This window comes from Hemitrygon akajei, chromosome 2, assembly GCF_048418815.1.
Source record: "Hemitrygon akajei chromosome 2, sHemAka1.3, whole genome shotgun sequence".
NCBI lineage: Eukaryota > Metazoa > Chordata > Chondrichthyes > Myliobatiformes > Dasyatidae > Hemitrygon > Hemitrygon akajei.
Genome location: NC_133125.1, coordinates 101,277,183 through 101,295,650, shown reverse-complemented (window position 1 = coordinate 101,295,650; position 18,468 = coordinate 101,277,183). Strand labels below are relative to the sequence as shown.

General features: G+C 42.7%; 1 protein-coding gene across 2 annotated transcripts in view; it reads right to left on the bottom strand.

Annotated features, from left to right (window-relative positions):
- The window catches only part of lypd6 (LY6/PLAUR domain containing 6), a 259,919-nt gene that overhangs the window by 187,340 nt on the left and 54,111 nt on the right, over nucleotides 1–18,468 (bottom strand). The window contains exon 1 of one of the 2 annotated variants that reach the window (XM_073026237.1): nucleotides 7,442–7,458. The exons of the other annotated variant lie outside the window; for it this stretch is intronic. The gene's annotated coding sequence lies outside the window, so the exon portion shown is untranslated. Of the gene's footprint in view, nucleotides 1–7,441; nucleotides 7,459–18,468 lie in introns of those variants that run through there. 2 annotated transcript variants of the gene reach the window in all.

Sequence of the window (18,468 nt, the reverse complement as noted above, 5' to 3'; positions counted from 1 at the left end):
AACCCACTATACTCTTGCATACCTCTGAACAGCTGACTTCAGCAAGAAAATAAATCAAATTGTTTCTATGGAATACAGTTGTGGTGTAATACGTACGCTTATCATTGAAATTTGTCCAAAGATATTATTAGTATTTGCAAACTGCTTGAAGTAATTAATTATTTCATGTGACATCACATGAAGTAATTAAATATCAAGTTGCTTTATAGGGCAGCAAAACATTAAAGTATTTGCCTTGGTTACACTTTTAATCAAAAGTCTTGTTAAAAATGGGCCTTGGACTAAGCATCTTGAACACAACAGCCTCAGCTACCCAGTGCTACCAATGGATGATAAGGACCATGACAAAACCCCAGTTACGATGGATCACCTCACTGTGCTTCTGAGACATGGACAATGAATAGTGAACGCCTTTAGCCTCAGGAGAAGTGCTGCCTATATTGCTTCTGTGCAATCATCCAAATCCACTGGCAAGACAGGCAAACCAACGTCAGCAACCTGTTGCACGGCACCCTCCCCAACATCAAGGCTGTGACCACAGTCAACCAGCTCCAATGTGTGGGTGATATGGTCCAGAAGCCTGTTACAGTTTCCTTTAAAATAAACTGGATTCAAATCTGGCGTGACAAGGGAACAATATTGCCAAAACTTCACACAAAATGCTGGAGGAACACAGCAGGCCGGGCAGCATCTATGGAAAAGAGTACACTGTCGATGTTGCGGGCTGAGACTCTTCATCCGTAGATGCTGCCTGGTCTTCTGAGTTCCTCTGGCAATTTCTGTGGGTTGCTTCGGACCTCCAGCATCTGGAGATTTTCTTGTGTTTGTGTTTCTACTACGACACTGTGTAGTCTCTTCAAGGGATGCCTACCCTGAGGAAGTTTAAATCTTCCACAGCTGCCGCCTGGCCTATTGCGTTCCTCCGGCATTTTGTGTGTATTGCTTTGGATTTCCGGCGTCCGCAGATTTTCTCAAGTTGTGAGAATCACAAAGCACCTTTCAGGGAAAATAAAATCTTTATCGGTCAATGGGGATCCCTGGCCCACCGCAATTCAAACTAGCAGAAAAGTAACCGGGCTGGCACCAATTGGTCCACGGCAAGAAATAAGCAGAGAGTTCAAGAAGCACACATTAATCCAGACTAACTAACCACCCAGTCCTCTCACTGAGCTCATCGGCCATCTCAGCACCAACAAACGGCAAAGAAGCAAATAAATCCCTGAGAGGGGATGAATTCACCCGCAGACAGCACGGTAAATTCAGTCTGTACTCATCAATGCGAGCTGGCCAGATTAGAGGTTTCCCATTGAAAAGCTCGCTGATTGTGACTTAGCGTGAGCGGAGGCTGGTGAGTGGGCAGTGCAGTGCAGACCGAGCAGAGAACTACTGCTGGTGAACTGTGGATCTGGATAACCAAAAGCTGCTTGCTCCGTCACGCATTTACACGCCAAATTCCACTTCTATAAGCACTTCTCCAATGATCTAACGATAGTCAGTCCTTGTTCTCTATCGGATTGTATTCTGAAAAGGACTGGATTCCTTCAGAAGCCAAACAATTATGGGAAAACTATTGCCAAATCTGAAGAAGATAATATCAGGCCAAACAGTCAAAATATGATATATCAGTTGCTGACTGAAAGCTCACAAATCCCAGATAACAATTTTCTGAAAGTGACACATTTGACAGCTTCATAATACCCTTCATGATATATTTTTAAATCCTTTAATGAAAAGCCCAAAGCTACTTGGAAGAATAATTTTCCTTCTATGAGAATTTCATTTTGTCCTACTATTCTGAGAATGGAAGATTGAGAAACGGCTCCCAAATGAATTGGAAGGCAAGTTATTCACTGATGATTTGGGGTTTTGCATGCTGCAGGGAAGGAGATAATGAAGCATTACAGTGAGATAATTTGAAAGGCCTCAGTAGTCAGCCATCCACTGAGGCAAGTGTAAGATTGAATACGTGTTCATGGACAAAGGTATCTGTGAGATCTCTACACTGGAATCTATTTCCTTACATCACCATGGAAATACCTCATGATGCTTCACCTTCATAACGCCCTTGCCTGCTGATCTTGCTGAACACAGAAGGAAAACATTCCTTCACATGGGATGTAATGAAGAGATCACAACAAGATTAGCTTTCACAAGCCAAGCAGCAACTGTCTGTGGCTACCCCTTCATCTGGTGAAGTGCCAGCCTTTTGATGGGGGACAATGTAGAACTAGTGCAGAGGCAGAGGGAAATAATGGCTGAAAAAATGTAAAATGTAATAGTTTCAATTCTTTTTAAAATATCCTGTCACAGTCAACCTTAATAACCTGAATATTCATACTAAAAACTATCTGAAAATAATCAACTCAATACAGCCTCTAACCTTTTTAAAACAATCTGTTTAGATGTTTCACATAGCTGCTCAGTGGTTTTCTTAATTCCATTTCAAATCAGCACACTCCATAAGCAGTTTATTCATTGTAAGCTACACTGCGGACCTGCGATCTCCTTGAAGAGAGAGGGCCATTCGACCAGGCTCACTACTAAAGCTCATAACGGCTAACTATCGTCAACTAGCACCTGGTGGATGGAAAGATTCAAATAACTCTCTGCAGTCAGTCTAAAGTCCCCTGATTAACCTACATACCAAAGTGAATATCTATCTTGTCACAGCTGCAAAAATGTGAATCCTGCAAATCTAGATGTTCTTAGTTTTACATGAACTTGTTATATAATCTTAGCACACAGTAATCAGGTTTATGATCACTAACATATGTCATGAAAATTGTGCCTAATGTACATATAAAAGGAGCAAAAGCACTGAGGATGTATTATTGTCCTCTCAGAAACCTGACGGAGGAGGGGTAAAACCTGTTCCTAAGATATGTTTCTTCACAATGCTAAAACCTGGGAAAATTCTTTATACAAAGCTGTTCAATACATTTTGCTTCAATCAAACGTTCACCTCGTTAAATGAATGGAGGATAGCAGGCGCCTGTTTGACTGGAGGTCTGATCATTCTAGTTTAGTTCAGCTAATTATAACGCTCCTTTCATCAAAGGGAAAAACAGCAAAATTATGGGCCTGATACCAAATTCAGTGCTATCACTGGGTTTCTGCGTTCGACAATGGCAAAGTGAAATCCACAGCGGTCAGCTAAAACTCTGGGCTATACAGTACGTAGCTGAAAATGAAACTGTCCTGTGCTTCAACATCAGAATGCAGAAGAGTGCAGCTGAAGTTATCGAGAAGTGTCTTTAACTGAACTGTTAATGATTTCTCTAAATCTACTGACAAGTTTATTTGGTGATATTTTTATTTATTATCTGGTGATACAGCACAGTAAAAAGCCCTTTCGGCCCATCGAGCCGACACTGCCCAGTTATGCCCATGTGACCAATTTACCTACTAACCCCTGCGTCTTTGGACTGTGGGAGGAAACCGGAACACCTGGAGGAAACTCATGTGGTCACAGGGAGAAAGTACAAACTCCTTACAGACAGTGACAGAACTGAACCCGGATGCCGACGCTGTAATAGGTTACGGTAACAGCTATGTTACCATGCCACCCCAAAAGAAAATTTAATATAATCTTTCTTTACTTAGAGCAGGTTAAGAGTAAAAAGGAGGAACTAGGTGCCTCAGCAAGCATAAAGGAGGATGAATCCCTGCTGAGGTGGGTAACAGGGTGCTGAGGGATGGAAGGTAGGAGATTGCTGGGGTCCTGACAAGAAGATTTAAATCTATGCTGCTCACAGGGAAAATGCCATGTGGTTGGAGCACAAGTGGAATCTTAAAACAGAATCAGGTTTAATATCACTGACATATGTTGTGCAGCAGCAGTACATAATAAAATCTGTAAATTATATTATGCGTAGGTACGTACATGTGTGTATATGTGTATGTATATATAATATATAGATTATGGATATAGATTTATGTTAAATTAAATAGGTAGTGCAAAAGGAATAAACAAAAGTAGTGAGGTAGTGTTCATGGGTTCAATGTCCATTCAGAAATTTGACAGCAGAGCGGAAGGGGAAGAAGCTGTTCCTGAAGCATTGAGTGTGTGTGCCTTCAGACTCCTGTATCTTCCTGTGCTTTGAATTCCAGGCTTCTAGCACAAAATTCTGAAGTGCACATTCATTTACCCAAAGAAGGTATTCAGTTGGTAAAATAAAGGAAATTGCATTTTTATAGTGTCTACTAGAGTGTTAGGATATCTTGCTTTAAGTACTAAAGAGTCATGGAGTATTACAGCACAGAAAATGGCCACTTGGCCCATCTGGTCCATGCTGCGCTGCTGGTCTACGTGCCCCATGAACCCGCACTGGACCATGGTTCACCATATCCCTTCCGCTCATTAACTTCTCTTAAAATGTTACAACCAAACATGCATCCTACAATTCCACCAACAATCTAGAAAGCAAGGCGATCAGTTAACACAGTAGCATTTTGGAATCTTTTTCGCAAATGAAGGTGATGCTGGCAAAGAAACATACATTCACTTACACCCAGAGCACTCAGTGTTAAAGTGAACCATGCGCAGTTATCGGTTATCATTCTACCAGATGCTGAACCCAATGTGACAATATCGAACCTAGGCGTGAACCTAGAGCTGCATCATGGCCAGGCTTGGAAACACCAATGCACTTGATTGGAAAATCCCACAAAATATAGTGAATACAGCCCAGTCTCTCACAGGTAAAGCCCTCCCCACCACTGAGCACATCTACATGAAATGCTGACTCAGGAAAGCAACATCCATCATCAAGGACTCACACCACTCTCTTCTCATTTTTGCCATCAGGAAGAAGGTCCAGGAGCTTTGGGACTCACACCTCCAGGTTCATGAACAGTTTTTACCCCTCAACCATGAAGATCTTGCACCAAAGGAGATAACCTCACTCAACTTCATGTACCCCATCATTGAAATGTTCCCACAACCTATGAACTCACTTTAGAGGACTCTTCATCTCATGTTCTCGACATTTATTGCTTATTTATTTGTTATTATTATTATTTCCTTCTTTTTGTTCTTCCACAAATTTGTAGTCTTCTACACTCTGATTGAGCTCCAAGTTGGGCAGTCTTTCATCAATTCTGTTATAGTTACTATTTTACAGACTTATTGAGTATGCCTCAGGATTGTACATGATGACAAATTTGTACTTTGATAATAAATTTACTTTGCACTTTGAACATCATGATGAGAATAGCTACTGCACAGCAGAAGCATTTTAAAATTACATTAATCATTCATGCACACTTAGTAACTTTGCCAATTTAATGCAGAATTTAGCTGATGTAAATCAATGAAATGGAAGAAAGCTGACAAAATTTATTTAATATACACAGGCCTAACAGCCAACAAATAAAGATAATATTTGATAGTATAAAGATAAAGATAGTATATATAACACTGATTTCAGAGTTGAAAAGTACATGCATGTCACCATAATTATCTGGATATACAGGATCTGATTAGGAGTAGCCAGCATGGATTTGTGCGTGGAAGGTCATGTTTGACAAACCTTATTGAATTTTTTGAAGTAGTTACGAGGAATGTTGACGAGGGTAAGGCAGTGGATGTAGTCTATATGGACTTCAGCAAGGCCTTTGACAAAGTTCCACATGGAAGGTTAGTTAAGAAGGTTCAGTCGTTAGGTATTAATGCTGGAGTAATAAAATGGATTCAACAGTGGCTAGATGGGAGATGCCAGAGAGTAGTGGTGGATAATTGTTTATCAGGATGGAGGCCGGTGACTAGCGGGGTGCCTCAGGGATCTGTTTTGGGCTCAATGTTGTTTGTAATATACATAAATGATCTGGATGATGGGGTGGTAAATTGGATTAGTAAGTATGCTGATGATACTAAGGTAGGAGGTGTTGTGGATAATGAGGTGGGTTTTCAAAGCTTGCAGGGAGATTTATGCCGGTTAGAAGAATGGGCTGAACGTTGGCAGATGGAGTTTAATGCTGAGAAGTGTGAGGTTTTGGCATTTTGGCAGGAATAATCCAAATAGAACATACAGGGTAAATGGTAGGGCATTGAGGAATGCAGTGGAACAGAGAGATCTAGGAATAACAGTGCATAGTTCCCTGAAGGTGGAGTCTCATGTAGATAGGGTGGTGAAGAAGGCTTTTGGAACGCTGGCCTTTATAAATCAGAGCATTGAATACAGAAGTTGGGATGTAATGTTAAAATTGTACAAGGCATTGGTAAGGCCAAATTTGGAATATTGTGTACAGTTCTGGTCACCGAATTATAGGAAAGATATCAATAAATTAGAGAGAGTGCAGAGACGATTTATTAGGATGTTACCTGGGTTTCAGCACTTAAGTTACAGAGAAAGGTTGAACAAGTTAGGTCTCTATTCATTGGAGCGTAGAAGGTTGAGGGGGGATTTGATCGAGGTATTTAAAATGTTGAGAGGGATAGATAGAGTTGACGTGAATAGGCTGTTTCCATTGAGAGTAGGGGAGATTCAAACGAGAGGACATGATTTGAGAGTTAGGGGGCAAAAGTTTAAGGGAAACACAAGGGGGTATTTCTTTACTCAGAGAGTGATAGCTGTGTGGAATGAGCTTCCTGTAGAAGTAGTAGAGGCCAGTTCAGTTGTGTCATTTAAGGTAAAATTGGATAGGTATATGGACAGGAAAGGAGTGGAGGGTTATGGGCTGAGTGCGGGTAGGTGGGACTAGGTGAGATTAAGAGTTCGGCACGGACTAGGAGGGCCGGAATGGCCTGTTTCCGTGCTGTGATTGTTATATGGTTATATACATCCCTGAAATTAATTTTCTAGTGGACATACTCAGAAAATCTGTGGAATAATAACCATAACAGGCAATGAAAAACTGTTCAACCAGAGTGCAGAAGACAATGAACTGTGCAAATACAAAAACACAGAAATAATAGTAATAAATAAATAAGCAATAAATTTCCAGAACATGAGTCCGTAAGTTGTGGGAACATTTACCGTATATGATGGTGTACATGAAGTTATCCTCTCTGGTTCAAGACCCTCTTGTTGAGGGGTGATAACTATTCCTGAACCTAGTGGTGTAGATGCTGAGGCTCCTGTACCTTCTTTCCGATGGCAGCAGTGAGAAAAGAGCATGTCCTGGGTGGTGGGGGTCCTTGATGATGGATGCTGCTTTCCTGTGACAGCATTTCATGCAGATGCGCTCAATGGTGGGGCCAGCTAATTGATTTACTTGGTTTTGAGCTCTGGTTCCTGAAGTTAAAACACGTGATTTTATTTCATTTTTACCAGGCCACTGTCCCACAACAAAAATCAGAGACACCACAATAACGCTGCCTTTTTGGCACAGACGGAGGCAGACAGGAACTATGCAGTCCCCTCATCTTGTGCACTTCAACGCATTACAGTAGCAAAGTCAATGCCAGCCATAATTAGAGAGAAGAAAAAAAATGGCATACCTTTGATCTCTGCAGCAGGATCAAGAGCTTTGCTGGCTACCACAATGTGATTTATCTTTCTGCGACATCCAAGCATTTACCAGGCTACCTTGTGGCAGCTGCACCTCCCCAGCGTGCTAATTACTTTACACTTCAGGGACGTCAGTACCATACTGCTGTAAATCATTCATTGCACACACTATTGAAGGTCTGCACATCTGAGATCATTACCTTGGGAAGGATCTTGTTATCTTGAAGATGTTAGGACATATCTGTTTTAAAAAAAAGCCATATGAAGGTTTGTCAAGTTTCTTGCAGAAAACCGCTAATTCTACAAGCTGAAATCGGCATCTTTAGAAATTTAAATGCCTTCTAATATGGCTTAAGGTTAATGAGCAAGATCGGTATAGACAAAACGGAAACAGAGACTTGCCATGCATCGATGTCGCTCCAAGTACTGATCCGCACTGTGACACAGCACTGGCAGTGGAAGGCTATACAACATCACAGGCTGCCAGTCAGAACCAGGCTCTCGTGATCTAAGTATACACTCAGTGGCCAGTTTATTAAGTACACATCTGATCAGCCAATCATGTGGCAGCAACTCAATGCATCATAGTTTGGAGACATGGTCAAGAGATTCAGTTGTTGTTCAGTCCAAACATCAAAACGGGGAAGAAGTGTTCTCTAAATGACTTTCACTGTTCCATCGTCAGAGACCTCCACCACCCAGGACACTCGCTACTGCCGAGAGGAAGATGGTACAGGAGCCTCAGGACTCACACTGTCAGGTTCAGGAACAATTTTTACCCCAGCCATCAAGTTATTCAACCAAAGGAGATAATTTCACTTGCTCCATCATTGAAAGGTTCCCACAACCTATGGACCCACTTTCAAGGACTCTTCATCTCATGTTCTCAATATTTATTGTTTATTTATTTATTATTATTTATTTTTGTATTTGCAGTCTGTCGTGTTTTGTGCACTGGTTGGTGCGGACTTCCATTGATTCTTTTTTGGCTATTATTATATGGATTTATTGAGTATGACTGCATGAAAATGAATCTCAGGGTTACACATGGTGACATATATGTACTTTGATGATAAATTCACTTCGAATTTTGAACTTCTGAACTTTGAATTGATTGTCGTTGCCAGACGGAGCAGTTTGAGAATCTGCTGACCTCCTGGGATTTTCATGCACAACAGTCTCTGGAGTTTATAGAGAATGGTGTGAAAAACACAATACATCCAGTGGGTGGCAGTTCAGTGGGTGCAAACACCTTGTTTATGAGAGAGGTCAGAGGAGAATGGCCAGACTGGTTCAAACTGACAGGAAGGCGACAATGACTCAAATATCATGCGTTACAACAGTGTTGTGCAGAAGAGCATCTCTAAACTCACAACACGTTGACACTTGAAGTGGCTGGACTACAGCAGCAGAAGACCATGAATATACACTCAATGGCCACTTTAGAAGGTACCTCCTGTACTTCATGAAGTGGTCAATTAGGGCAGCTCCTGACACTACAGGGCATATTCAGGCAGCGGCAACCGATGAAGACAATCTGCAGAAGCCAGCTGTGTAATACACAACCTCCAAACCTCCTCGGCACAGAGTGTGTGAAAGGTGAAAATGAAAATAATGTCATTCAACATACACAGATATGCGGACGAATACACAAATAACTGTAGAAACCCAAACATGAACCTGAGTATTTGAGAGACTGGTGAGATGTGGTTGCCAGATGCTGCAGGCACTTCCTACTGATAGAAACGGGGCCTTCTCTCCCCTCCTACCCCACCCACCCAGTCGCTCTTGCTGTACCTACACACTCTCCTGTCACAGCTGTTGATCCTCCCAGACCCAATGCTTTTTGGTCAGCTCCGGCTTACAAGAGCATGTTTATTACGATTAGCTTTCAGGAAGAAATCCTGTTGGAACCCAGCAACCGCCTGTATATTAAATAAATATTGTCATCATCCCGCCCCGCGTGGGTTTCCTCCAGGAGCTCCAGTTTCTTCCCACGGTCCAAAGACATACTGATTGGTAGGTTAATCGGTCATTGTAAATTGTCCCATGATTAGGCCGGGGTTAAATCGATGGGTTGCATAGCATGACTGATGGGCTGGAAGGTCCTGTTCTGTGGTACAGCTCAATCAGTCAATAAATGGTTAACACTCATTCTGGGGGAGCGGGGGGAAATCGAAAGACCAAGTGAATCACACATTTTAGTGAATTGTTCTGTAGTACTGGAGTACTACAAGGAGTACTGGGCAGAAGCTGCCTCTAGTCACAGACACGGGTCCTTAAGCCTACCTCGGCTCGGTCAGCCATTAATTGTCATCGTATTCTCCAGCACTCAACCAGATTCTATGCCATGGCATTTTTGTCCCAGCTTCCTACTTCATCCCCCTCTCCCACCCACCCAATTAGTTTCCCTTACTTTCAATAGTTCCATTTAACATCAGAGAATGTATACAATATACATCCTGAAATCCTTGTTCTTCACAGACATCCACAAAGAGAAATGGCCCAAAGAATGAGTGACAGTAAAAACGTTAGAACCCCAAAGACCCTCACTCCACCCCACAACACACACACACGAAGCAAAGCAACGACCTTCCCCTCCCCCACACACTTCAGCAAATAAAAGTATCAGGGAAAAAACTGGCACCCCTCCACCTAACCAAGCAAGCAATAGCAATGATCTGCAGTACAACAAAAACTATTTATTTACCCGGCAATTCAACATACCAGCTTGTTTTCCTTCCTCTCCCCCATCTTTCTAGTCTGGCTCCTTCCCCCTTCCTTTCCAGTCCTGATATTGGGTTTTGGCCCAAATCGTCAAACTGTCTATTCATTTCCATAGATGCTGCCTGAGCTGCTGAGTTCCTTCAGAACTTTGTGTGTGTTACTCTGGACTTGCAGCAGCTGCAGAATCTCTTGTGCTGATCTAAGTACTGTGATTTGAGTTGTATCTGCCTGCACCACCTTGATATAGATATACCATCACAGCTCTGCTCTTATATTCCATACCCAAGCATTCTACCTGCCTTTGTTGAATGTTTCTTGAATGATGCCACTGTCTTCAAGAACCCTTGGATATGTTTCTTAATATTACCTGGCGTCTACCATGTATAGTGTACCTTATCATTATAACCTCCCCAAAATGCATCACCTCCTGTTTTTCCAGATTAAATTCTATCTGCCATTTCTCTTTCTTCTTAGCTATCAATATTATTCCCTAGGCCAGGTGTTCCCAACCTGGGGTCCACAGACCCCTGGATTAATGGTCGGGGTCTATGGTCTAAAAAAGGTTGGGAACTTCTGGACCAAGTCTACGCTCCTCACCATCAACATCATTACCAATCATCAGGTCTCCTGTGAATTTACTTGTCATACCTCCTCCTACTTTCAAATCCAGATCATATGACAAGCAAGGGTCCCAGATCAGGCTTCCAATCACTGAAACAAAACTTAAACTCAGCTCCTTTAACCAGGTGAAAAATCCAGACAAGTTTGAACCTTCCCTTCAGCAAAACCATGCCGACTATCCCTGATCAATCCCTTCCTGTCCAGTGCTTTTTAATCCTGTCCTTTATAACATTTATAGCACAGCGGTTTGTGCAATACTCTACAGTGACAGTGATCACTGAAGAGGGTTCATTTCCCTCCGCTGAAATGAGTGCACGTTTTCCCTGTGGGTTTCCCCCACAGCTCCAGGTTTCCCCCAGAGCTCCAGTTTCTTCCCACATTCCAGGTTAGGGTTAGTAAGCTGTGGTGACATGCCCCCAGCACATCCTCAGACTCTGTTGGTCACTGACGCAAACGATGCATTTCACTGCATGTCTCGATGTACACGTGACAAATAAAGTTAACCGTTAATCTTTATCTGTTGCCACTGACATTAGACTCAGGTCTGTAACTACCAGGCTTATCCCTGCTTTTTGAAAAAAGTCCCACATTCACTATCGTCTGCCACCTTTTCTGTGGCCAATCTCTCATGCTGCCTCTCACAGCAGTCAGCATACTTCTTATTAGTCCTTGTGAACATGTTCATCTGTAATCCCACTAAAATATCCAATATCACATCATTTTTAAAAAATTGGATAGGTATATGGACAGGAAAGGAATGGAGGGTTATGGGCTGAGTGCAGGTCAGTGAGACTAGGTGAGAGTAAGCTTTCGGCACGGACTAGAAGGGCCGAGATGGCCTGTTTCTGTGCTGTAATTGTTATATGGTTATATTTTCCATGGCAATTTCTACTAGAATTTTTCCCATCCCCTCTCCTTGCAAGTATGTTAGTGTGGAAGTGGACTGCAGTTAAGAGTATTTGCTTTACAATAACTTTTGTTGAAGAGTATAGAAGGCAAACGGATAAACTTTGTGTCAAGAAAATGGTCACACACACACAGCCAGAGCTTAGTATCAGCTCACTGATGTGAATGGGTCACTGAGATGCACAGCCTCACACTAAACATTTACACCTGGGATTGTGAATTGTGCTGTTTCCCATTACTTAAAAGTTCCTTGCAGTAAATTCCTTTTATGTCAATAATCCCCTACCCGGATAAGAAATCGACTCGGAGGTGTGTGGAAATTAGATAGGTGGCTGGTTAAGTGGTGCTGCAACAGCAACCTCGCACTCATTGTGACCAAGAGCAAGAAGCTGATTGTGGAATTCAGGAAGGGGAGACTGGGGGAACACACACCGGACCTCGCCGAGGGGGTCAGCAGTGAAAAGTGTGAGCACATTCACGGCCCCATCTCAGACGAGCTATCCTGGGCCCAGCACAAAGAATGCACGCCAGCGGCTCTGCTTCATTAGGAGTCTGACCAGGTTTGGAATGCCACCACACTCTCTAGGAAGTTTCTGCAGATGCATCACAGACAGCATCCTGACTGGCTGCATCACCTCGCAACACAGAGGCTCCAATGCATACGATCGAAGAAAGCTGCACAAGTTTGTAGACTGGGCCAGCTCCATCATGGGCATGCTCGAGTACACCTTCAAAGGACGGTGACACGAGAAGGCAGCATACATTAGGAACCCTCACCATCCCAGACATGGCCTCTTCTCATCATTACCCTCAGGGTAGAGGTACAAGTCAGTCCCACGCTGTATCTCAATAAATATACACATAAACTACCTCACTACTCCTCTTTATTTGTATTGCTTATTGCAGCTTACAGTAATTACTTTTTTATATCTTGCCACCTACTACTGCCACAGAAACAACAAAGTTCTTGACATACATCAGCTTCTGACTGGCCATAAACAACAACCAGAAGCACCTTTTCTCTGCTTAACAACTGTCCATGTAAGGTGGCTAAACTACTTGTCAAAGCTATTTTGTTTACCCCCACCCCTTCAGATGAAATTCTTTCACAGCTTTCAATGCCATTCACATGCTCAAGCCATGTCTGAACTTGGACCAGACGGCTTCTGGAACTGGCAGGACCCTTTCCTTGTAATGACTGACAGATTTCAGAAGCAAAAATAAAGATAAAGAGATTGGGATAAGTTGTGATAAGGTACCACACATTCGTTTCTGTTTTAACTTTCACTTTCCAACCTTATGGAGTCACAGAAACAGGCCCTTCAGCCCATCCAGTCCGTGACAAGCCATTTAAGCTGCCGACTCCCATAGACCTGCACTGAGACCATTGCCCTCCATACCCCTACCATCCATGTACCTATCCAAACTTCTTTGAAACATTGAAATCGAGCCGCAAGCCCACTTGCTCTGGCAGCTTGTTCCACACTCTGAGTGAAGAAGTTTCCCCTCCTGTTTCTTTCACCCTTAACCCATGACCTCTAGTTGGTAGTCCCACCCACCCTCAGCAGAAAAAGCTTGCTTGCATTTACTATGTTATCTATGCCCCTCATAATTTTGAATACAGGTAGAGTTATGAACGTCCAACTTACGAACAACTCAGACTTACAAACTGAGGAAGGAGAACGCCGTCCGCCATTTTAAGTCAGATCGCGATGCCGTCTGCCATTTTAAGTCGTTGCTGTTGACACTGTGTTGTGTGCGTAACTTTGCATTTGGCTTAAATTTTTCTTAGCAAGATTCACCCTGAGCCCCCCAACCCACTTTTCCGGTTGGCTGGTGGCACAGTGAGATCAGCGCCGGGCTCGAGAACGGAGATTCCTGAGTTCAATCCAGTGACAGACTGCTCCCAAGCGCGGGTTGATGTCGAGCTCACAACTCCACCTCGTAAAAAAAACACTGCCACCTCCAGTTTAAATTCCCACGTGGAATATTGAGGAGGATCAAATACCCAAACCCAGCACAGCCCCCACTTGTCCCATTTAACCTGTCTCAGTACGGTGGAGTTTAGGACCTGAGGACTTCAGTGCGGTGGTCCTTAGGACCCAGCGGAGCTCGGGAACCGGCGCCTACAGTGTTTCTGTTCCATTGACGGGAAGCGATCATGATTGAAAATAAAGTGGAAATAATAAAGCATTTGGAAAGAGGTGAAACGTCATCGGTCATCGGAAAAGCGTTAGGCTACAGTCGGTCAACGATCGGAACAATTTTAAAGGATAAAGGATAAAGTGAGAATAATGGAGCATGTGAAAGGCCCTGCCTTGATGAAAGCTACAATTATTACTAAGCAACGCAGTGGTTTAATTATTGGAATACATACTTTTCTTAAGTGTTTTATATGCATAGAAAGGTAAAATATACACTGTTATGCCCTCGGCCCCCTCCTTTGTGAGAATCGCAAAAACCCTAGTCGAGGGGGGGTCAACTGACCCAAGAGAGAAAGAGACGTGCTGAATAGACACAGGAAAATGGGAGAGAGAGAGAGACGTGCGGAAGACCACGTTCTCCCAAGAAGCAGAATAAAGGCGACATTGACTATTGTCTCATGAAGACCACGTGAAAAGCCCTCGGGCAAAGTGGGCTGGTAGAGAGAGAGATCGCATCACCTGCGATCCCGTGAAGAAGTATAAAGGAGGGTCTGAGGGGGGGACAACCCTCAGACGCACCAAGGAGACACCAAGGAAGCACGATACCGATTCCCGTGGGAGCGGGAAGCCATTTTGAAGGAAGCCACGTGCATTAGATTCCAAATTTTGAATCTGTGGCTAGAGCCAACGAAAGACTGCTTTTAACAAACAACGGGGAAGTCTGCTCCCCTGATTCCAAGGATTTGCTCTGCAAAGACAACGGGCAAGTGTTCATCTTTTCTAAATCATCTCTCTCTCTCTACAACGTGAAAAACCCCAGCGGTTCCCGAAAGGGAAAAGCCTGCAAACTTCTGAGTGACTCTTTATATTTCAATTGGACTCAGTATTACCCCTAGACAACTATAGAGCTTATTTCTGATTGATTATTATTACACCGGTGTTTTGGATTGAGTTTTGTATATGATCTGAATGTTTTGTATTAACCATACGCTTGTGCCCCTTTTTGAATAAAACGTTTGAAAATAGTAGCATCCGACTCAGCTGATCCATCTATCTTTGCTGGTAAGTTACCTGGTTACGGGGTTACGTAACAATACTATATACTAAGACAAACGTTTGACTAACTGTCACTAAATAATACCGGATGTACTTGTTCCAACTTACGTACAAATCCGACTTAAAGACGCGCTCAGGAACAGAACTCATTCGTAACCCGGGAACTGACTGTACCTCTATCAAATCTCCCCTGAATCTTCTATGTTCCAAAGAATAAATTCCTAACCTACTCAATCTTTCCTTCTAACTCAGGTTCTCCAGACCCAGCAACGTCCTTGTAAGCACTGTAACTGTCCTCTTTTTAGTTACCCTTGAGTGCCTTGCTTTCTTTGATGAGGGATACCAGACATAAAGATAGGTTAGGATATTTACTTAAACACTTCTAACAAGGCACTACCCATGCATCATATACGTTTCCCACCTTTTCGGTTTTAATTTTCACTTTCCAGCCTTACAGATGTCCTCTTTTTAGTTACCCTGATTTACCTGTGTTCTTTGATGAGACGGACATTAGAAAAACTAGTAAATTGGTGGTGACTGAGGAATCTCCAGCTTGGTAATTAATAAAACTGTGTCACAAGCAAACTTGTGATGCACTGCGTTTATGAGGAGTGATTCATTTGTCTGTTATCCATTTTTACACAGTCTCTTCAACAACTGAGAACATTCCACCTTACGCTGGATATGACTGCAGGTCAAAATCAAAATCAGATTTATTATCACTGGCATCATGTAATGATATCTGCTGTTTTGTGGCAGAAGTGCAGTGCAGGAACTATTTCTGTAAGTTACAAACAGGAATATTGAGAAATAAATAAATAGTGAAGATGCCTGGTGAGGAAGAAGCTCTTGAGTGTGTGTCCATTGCTTACATGACATCGGTCTGATTTGCTGACTGATTGCAGAACAAGTTGGACGGCACATAAGGATATTGGTGTGAAAAGCCAATGACATGCCCGCGGCATTCCCAGTTTGCTCAGGACTCCCAGACCTGATGGTTCTTACTCAGGTAACGTGGGTGGTTCCACAAAGAACTGCTACCACTTCCCTGTAAAACCTGACCCTAATCTGCCTTCTACATGCACGGGAACTGCGCCAACCTTGATCGCTGGGCACTGCAGAGAGTGGTACGGACAGCCCAGCCCATCTGCAGATGCGAACTTCCCTTCATTGAGGACATTCACAGCAGAAAGAAGGCCTGGAAGATCACTGAGGACACCAGTCACCCAACCATGAACTGTTTCAGCTGTTTCTGTCTGGCAAATTGTACCGCAGCATTAAGGCCAGGACCAACAGGCTACGGGACAGCTTCTTTCTACAAGTCATTAGACTTCTAAATTCACATGTCTGTACATTGCGACGGAGTCATAATGCAAAGATTTTTACTCCCTCACATTGTGGGATGGATGTAAGATTGAAATAAATTCAATTCAATTCACATCCATTACACTTTCTGCTCCAATCATTCAATAAGTGGACCGACAACCCTTTGGTGAGCTGAAGTATAAGAGGCTTCATGCATTAAAGCAGTTAGAACAAATCCTACTCAGTCCATTTAACTTCAATCTTTGTATTACTCAGAAAAATTATTAATTGTGTTCCTCTGCCCTCAGATAGTGACCTGAATAAGTTTTGCCTTTAAGCAATCCACTGGGAATGAAAATAATAACTTCCACAAGAAGTGTGCATATTTCAGAACACAGCATTATAAATTAACTGTTTAATATTATGACACAAAATAGAATCTGAAATCATCTGAGGTACCTGTCATGATTTTTCACACTTCCTAGCTAACAACAAATGATAAGACATCCCTTACACATACCTGCGGGTGATGTTGGTCCACTTGTGCATAGAAATCCCACCAATTTCTGCTGCAAATTTTCCTCGTCCTCTATCCCACCATTAGGTGCCTCCGGGAAACGCATCTTACAACATTATGTGTGATTAAGCTAAAACCATAATTACTCCTGCTGTTTCGGGTCTGAGGATCTCCTGCTACATTCCCAATTCCAATTTTCATCTCACCCAAACCTTTCCATTCTGACTGCCGTGAACAAGTCAATCCCAATTTTGACAGTATTCTTGACTCTCTGGTGCATTTCCAAAACATGTGGTCTTCCCACATAATCTCCAACAGCAGTGTGGAAATCTGCAATCTTTATATATTACGGCCACTCTCCAATACATTAGTCCCGATGTCTACAACCTTCATTCCCTATTCAAGATGCAGCACTCAGAATTATTTAATGTCATCTTCAGTACGTATGGAGAACCTTTGCAAAAAAAACGAACCTTTGAAACAAAGTAGTTGTTACCCTAGATCCGACGCAGCACAAGAAAACATCAAGAAAAACACAATAAGATAAAGAACACAATAATTAAATTTACTCAGTAATAAATACATTAAATAGCTTATGAACCTAGATTGATTGTATGTCCATAAAGTGACACGAGGGCACAGGAGTGCCTGGACATAAGGTGACTCTGAGAGGAAATGATAAAGTAGTAGCGGTGAGGGGCCTGGTGGGTGGGGGCCTTATTGCTTGGAGAAAGTTGCTGTTTTAGAGTCTGGTGGTTCTGACATGGATGATTCATAGCCTTCTTCCTGATGAGAGTGGGTCAAACAGTCCATGAGCAGGGTGGGTCAGATCCTTCATGATGTTACTGGCCTTTTTCTGGTACCTCTCTGTACATAGTCGACTGTACTTCCTTAGAAGGTTGGCGTCATTCAATGTCTGTAGTGAGATGCTGAAGATGTTCTATAGGTCAGTTGTGGAGAGCGCCCTCTTTTTCGTGGTGGCGTGTTGGGGAGGAAGCATTAAGAAGAGGGACGCCTCACGTCTTAATAAGCTGGTAAGGAAGGCGGGCTCTGTCGTGGGCAAAGTACTGGAGAGTTTAACATCGGTAGCTGAGCGAAGGGAGCTGAGTAGGCTACGGTCAATTATGGAAAACTCTGAACATCCTCTACATAGCACCATCCAGAGACAGAGAAGCAGTTTCAGTGACAGGTTACTATCGATGCAATGCTCCTCAGACAGGATGAAGAGGTCAATACTCCCCAATGCCATTAGGCTTTACAATTCAACCACCAGGACTTAAGAACTTTTTAAAAGCTATTATTAATGCTTTTTGAGATAGTGATTTAGATGCATATCATATTTTTTACTGAGTTAAGTATTGTATGTAATTAGTTTTGCTACAACAAGTGTATGGGACATTGGAAAAAAAGTTGAATTTCCCCATGGGGATGAATAAAGTATCTATCTATCTATCTATATGTCTTTGATGGCGAGTAGGCTGGTGCCCACTGAATATTGACATTCCAAGATTACCCCATACCTCTGCCATTTAATCCAGTCAATTGCCTAGAAACTGGAGCAAGAGAATCCCACAACTTTCTTTTAAGAATGGAACTAGTTCATCAAGATGTACATTTCACTGCTCTACAAAGTCCAAGGGCAGAAGACTAACTGGAGGCACTTTCAAAGGCCTAGCAGAGGCTGTGTAGGACATTTGACCTCCCCCTCTGTTGTAAATTATTCTATAAAAAGTTACAAAAT